Source organism: Oryctolagus cuniculus, chromosome 7, assembly GCF_051225735.1.
Source record: "Oryctolagus cuniculus isolate XC-2025 breed Fujian yellow rabbit chromosome 7, ASM5122573v1, whole genome shotgun sequence".
Taxonomy (NCBI): domain Eukaryota; kingdom Metazoa; phylum Chordata; class Mammalia; order Lagomorpha; family Leporidae; genus Oryctolagus; species Oryctolagus cuniculus.
The window spans coordinates 49,896,438-49,902,925 of record NC_142873.1 but is presented as its reverse complement, the minus strand read 5'-3'; positions in this window follow the sequence as shown (position 1 = coordinate 49,902,925).

The following is a 6,488-nucleotide window of genomic DNA, read 5'->3' as shown; positions in this document are numbered from 1 at the left end:
ATAGGTAATTTAGTTCATTCCTCTCCTCCCTGCGAGGTCCCAGGCTTCACAGTGAACTCTTCCTGAATTCCTCCCTCCTCCATCCTATTTTCTTCATGTACTCATCTCAGATAGACCCAAGGAAAGCAAACAACTGGATTGAAAGAATTTACATGGAAGTATGAGTGATTTTAATTGGCTGGCAAGAATGGTGGGGTTTTTGAAACAGAGGCATCATTAACCCCAGGTAATCTCTAATTGATGGATCTTGAAGCCATGTGACAAAATTTGGGTGAGGAATTTCAAGCAGAATTGGAAATCTCTTTTGCTGGGGGAGCTATTGTGTGAGTGAAGGCTCTTGAATTTCATAGAAACTTTGATTAACTTAATCAAAAAAGGGATTTAGAAAGGACATCATCAGAATGCATGAGGTAGCTTGGAAGTCAAACAGAGCCCAAGAAAGTCTGGGCAGCCAAGAACTCCTGTAGATCGTGCAACAAGAACACGCTGTCTAGAAAGCTGCAGCACGCTCTGCCATAGAGGGGCTCTCGCTTCTCACTTGACACCGAAGCCCTAGATCTAGAGCTGAATCTCTCCCCTGAGGCCTTAAACGTGTCTAGTTGCCTCCAAAGATTCAAACAGCAGGGCCGGGGCCAGCGCTGTGGTGTAGCAGGTAAAGCCGCTGCCTGCAGCACTGGCTTCCCATATGAGCGCCAGTTCTAGTCCCGTCTACTCCACTTCTGATCCAGCTCTCTGCTGTGGACTGGAAAGCAGTGGAAGATGGCCCAAGTTCTTGGGCCCCTGCACCCACATGGGAGACCTGGGAGAAGCCCCTGGCTCCTGGCTTTGGATCAGATTAGCCCAGCTCCAGCCATTGTAGCCATTTGGGGAGTGAACCAGCAATGGAAGACCTCTCTCTCTCTTTCTCTCTGCCTCTGTGTAAACTTGCCTTCCAAATAAATAAAATAAATCTTAAAAAAAAAAATTGAGGCAGGCGCCGTGGCTCAATAGGCTAGTCCTCCACCTGCGGCACCGGCACTCCAGGTTCTAGTCCTGGTCTGGAAGCCGGATTCTGTCCCGGTTGCCCCTCTTCCAGGCCAGCTCTCTGCTATGGCCCAGAAGTGCAGTGGAGGATGGCCCAAGTGCTTGGGCCCTGCACCCGCATGGGAGACCAGGAGAAGCACCTGGCTCCTGGCTTTGGATCAGCGCGGTGCGCCAGCCACGGCAGCCATTGGAGGGTGGAAAAGGAAGACCTTTCTCTCTGTCTCTCTCTCTCTCACTGTCCACTCTGCCCGTCAAAAAATAAAGTAAAATAAAATAGAAAAAAATTTTAAAAATTGAGGCCAAACAGGGGGGAAAAAAAGAGCAGGTCAAAGCCTGCATTGGCAAAGTTTGGGCCACACAGTGACTCCCCAGTGCCAAGCAACAGGAGACAAGTAGTCCCTCAACCTCCTTCCTTATTTTAGGATCCAAAAGTAGATTATCCAAGAGCATGAGAAATGTCTAGTACAAATCCTAGAACTCCTTAAGTTTTACTTGGGTCATCCTGGGTCTGCACCATGTACAGCCATTTGTTAGCACCGGGGGAACCCACTGCCTTCAAGAGTCATTGGGGATCTGAACGGCAAGATGGCGGAATAGGAAGGGAGCACACTGATAGTTCGGGAAGAGACAGTTTAATAAAAGTGGAGACACTGCAGGTTCAAGGAAGAGTAGGGGAAGAAACAGCAGAGGAAACTCTTCCAAAACTAGTGATTCACAGTGGACCTGCGTGGAGAGCGTGGGAGCCCAATGGTTTGGGACACCAGCTGCAGAATCAACACACCAGCGCTGGAACGCGAGGTGAGCCAAACCTCAATAGCCCAAGACACTGGCGGGCAAGCAGAAAGAGGAGACTAGAGGGAATGAGGCTTGAAACCCCGTGGGGAAAAGTTCACCAGGCTAACTAGAAGAGAGAGGGGGAAAAAAAACAAAAGTGACCGATACAGACATGAGTTTCTCTCTCCACTCACCTCTCAAAGGCAAGCAAGACAAAGAGCAGGCGCCATTTTGGACATATGTCATAAGCAGGGCAACCTCAGGGCTGCACCCACCCGCAGCCAAGCAGAAAAACCTGACTCTGGGAGGGGGTGAAATAACAGGAGATTAGGACCTAGTGAATGTGTGGTGCTAATGAACTGAGACTGTGAAAAAAGAGATGGTGGGGGAGAGAACTCACGGAATTCACGTGAATACTCTCCAGAGATGCTACAATTCAGGACCTTGGCAACCCAGTGGGAGACTGCAGAATTTGAGCCCACACTGAGGGCAGTACAGATTCCCTGTGTGGTCCTTGGGAAAGAGCTTCCAATCTCTGGCTCCTATGGGTATATCATTTGCCTGCTAACTACCTCCAATTCCGTTCAGCTGTGCAGAATTACTTCCCTTTTGAATCAAAAAAAGAAAGAGAGATTTGCCACGCCTAACCTGGGAGTGTCACCTTTGGCACACCCTTAACCCTGAGGAACCAAACAGAGCTCTCAGGCCACACCCATCTCAAGCCTCTAAGGCTCCTTCAAAACCAGACAGTCCACTTAATACAGTCATAGAACAACAAGAAAAAACACCACAGCGAGGGAAGAAGAATCCAAAGAACATCTCCACAATGCCAAGCAACAAACACAGAAACCGAGGAAACAAGAACAAGGAAGACATTATGACACCCACAAATGAACAACACACCCCAAGCCAAGATTATGAAGATGATGAGATGGAAGAAATGCAAGATACGGATTTCAAAAAATTTATGATAAGAAAAATCAGAAGTTTTCAAAAACAAATGCTTGAGGCCGGCGCCGCGGCTCACTAGGCTAATCCTCTGCCTAGCGGCGCCGGCACACCGGGTTCTAGTCCCGGTCGGGGCGCCAGATTCTGTCCCGGTTGGCCCTCTTCCAGGCCAGCCCTCTGCTGTGGCCAGGGAGTGCAGTGGAGGATGGCCTAGGTGCTTGGGCCCTGCACCCCATGGGAGACCAGGAAAAGCACCTGGCTCCTGGCTCCTGCCATCGGATCAGCGCGGTGCGCCGGCCGCAGCGCGCCGGCCGTGGCGGCCATTGGAGGGTGAACCAACGGCAAAGGAAGACCTTTCTCTCTGTCTCTCTCTCTCACTGTCCACTCTGCCTGTCAAAAAAAAAAAAAAAAAAAAAAAAAAAACAAACAAAAAAAAAACAAATGCTTGAGGTACGGAATTCCTTACTGGACAGGATAGAAAATCTCCTTCGAGAAAATCAAATCTTAAGGAGGAATCAAAATGAAATGCAGAAACTAGTAGAACAGGAAAGTGTGATAATGAAGAGAAATCAAAGTGAAATGAATAACTCAATAGATCAAATGACAAACACATTAGAGAGCCTTAAAAACAGAATCAGTGAAACAGAAGAGAGAATATCGGACTTAGAAGACAGAGCACAGGAAAGGATACAGTCAAACCGAAGAAAAGAAGAGGAAATTACTGCCTGTCAAAAAATAAAAAAAAAAAAAAAAAGAAATCTAAAAAATATTGTTGGGAATCTACAGGATACTATTAAAAAACCCAAACTTCGGGTTTTAGGAGTTCCTGAAGGCATGGAGAGAGAGAAAGGATTAGAAGGCCTTTTTAGTGAGATACTTGCAGAGAACTTCCCGGGTTTGGAGAAGGACAGAGACATCTTAGTACAGGAAGCTCATAGAACCCCTAGTAAGCATGACCAGAAGAGATCCTCAAAACAACACATTGTAATCAAACTCACCACAGTGAACACAAAGATTCTAAAATGTGCAAGAGAGAAATGTCAGATTACTCTCAGAGGATCTCCAATTAGACTCACAGCAGACTTCTCACCAGAAACCCTACAACCTAGAAGGGAATGGCGAGACATAGCCCACGTACTAAGAGAGAAAAACTGCCAGCCCAGAATATTAAATCCTGCAAAGCTCTCATTTGTGAATGAAGGTGAAATAAAGACCTTTCGTAGCAAACAGAAATTGAAAGAATTTGTGGCCACTCGTCCAGCCCTGCAAAAGATGCTTAAAGATGTGTTACACACAGAAACACAGAAACACGGTCGTCAATATGAAAGAAGGTAAAGGAAGGAAACCTCACAGCAAAAGATCACAGGGAGTTCAAAGCATATATTAGAAAATATTTGGCAAATGGTAGGGCAAAGTTACTACTTATCAATAGTCATATTGAACATTAATGGCCTCAACTGTCCAGTTAAAAGACACAGATTTGGCTGATTGGGTTAAGGAACAAAACCCATCTATTTGCTGCTTACAAGAAACACATCTTTCCAACAAAGATGCATGCAGACTGAAAGTGAAAGGCTGGGAAAAGATATACCATGCCAACAGAAATGAAAAAAGAGCAGTCGTAGCCATCTTAATATCGGACAACATAAACTTTAACATAAAAACTGTTAAGAGAGACAAAGAGGGGCACTATATAATGATTAAGGGATCAATTCAACAGGAAGATATAACGATTATCAATGTATATGCACCTAATTACAGGGCACCGGTTTATTTAAAAGATTTGTTAAGGGACTTAAAGGGAGACTTAGACTCCAATACAATAGTACTGGGGACTTCAATACTCCACTCTCAGAAATAGACAGATCATCCGGACAGAAGATCAACAAGGGGACAGTAGATTTAAATGACACTATAGCCCAGATGGATCTAACAGATATCTACAGAACTTTTCATCCTACACATAAAAAATTTACATTCTTCTCAGCAGTACATGGAACCTTCTCTAGGATTGACCACATACTAGGCCATAAAGCAAGTCTCAGCAAATTCAAAAGAATTAGAATCATACGATGCAGCTTCTCAGACCGTAAAGGAATGAAGTTGGAAATTAGCAACTCAGGAATCCCTAGAGCATATGCAAACACATGGAGATTGAACAACATGTTCCTGAATGAACAATGGGCCATAGAAGAAATCAAAAGAGAAATAAAAAATTTTCTGGAAGTAAATAAGGATAATAGCACAACATACCAAAACTTATGGGATACAGCAAAAGCAGTGTTAAGAGGAAAGTTTATAAGAATAGGTGTCTACATCAAGAAATTGGAAAGGCACCAAATAAATGAGCTTTCAATTCATCGCAAGGATCTAGAAAATCTGTAGCAAACCAGACCCAAATCTAGTAGGAGAAGAGAAATAATTAAAATCAGAGAAGAAATCAACAGGATTGAAACAAAAAAAACTACAAAAAATCAGCCAAATGAGGAGCTGCTTTTTTGAAAAAATAAACAAAATTGACACCCCATTGGCCCAACTAACTAAAAAAAGAAAAGACCCAAATCAATAAAATCAGAGATGAAAAAGGAAATGTAACAACAGACACCACAGAAATAAAAAGAATCAGCAGAAATTACTTCAAGGACTTGTATGCCAGCAAACAGGGAACTCTATCAGAAATGGATAGATTCCTGGACACATTCAACCTACCTAAATTGAACCAGGAAGACATAGAAAACCTAAACAAACCCATAACCGAGACAGAAATTGAAAGAGTAATAAAGGCCCTCCCAACAAAGAAAAGCCCAGGACCAGATGGATTCACTGCTGAATTCTACCAGACATTTAAACAAGAACTAACTTCAATTCTTCTCAAACTATTCAGAACAATCGAAAAAGAGGGAATCCTCCCAAATTCCTTTTATGAAGCCAGCATCATCTTAATTCCTAAGCCGGAAAAAGATGCATCATTGAAAGAGAATTACAGACCAATCTCCCTGATGAACATAGATGCAAAAATCCTCAATAAAATTCTGGCCAATAGAATGCAACAACACATCAGAAAGATCATCCACCCAGACCAAGTGGGATTTATCCCTGGTATGCAGGGATGGTTCAGTGTTCACAAAACAATCAATGTGATACACCACATTAACAGACTGCAGAAGAAAAACCATATGATTTTCTCAATAGATGCAGAGAAAGCATTTGATAAAATACAACACCCGTTCATGATGAAAACTCTAAGCAAACTGGGTATGGAAGGAACATTCCTCAATATAATTAAAGCAATTTATGAAAAACCCACGGCCAACATCCTATTGAATGGGGAAAAGTTGGAAGCATTTCCACTGAGATCTGGTACCAGACAGGGATGCCCACTCTCACCACTGCTATTCAATATAGTTCTCCAAGTTTTAGCCAGAGCTATTAGGCAAGAAAAAGAAATTAAAGGGATATAAATTGGGAAGGAAGAACTCAAACTATCCCTCTTTGCAGATGATATGATTCTTTATTTAGGGGATCCAAAGAACTCTACCAAGAGACTATTGGAACTCATAGAAGAGTTTGGCAAAGTAGCAGGATATAAAACCAATGCACAAAAATCAACAGCCTTTGTATACACAGGCAATGCCACGGCTGAGGAAGAACTTCTAAGATCAATCCCATTCACAATAGCTACAAAAACAATCAAATACCTTGGAATAAACTTAACCAAGGACGTTAAGGATCTCTACAATGAA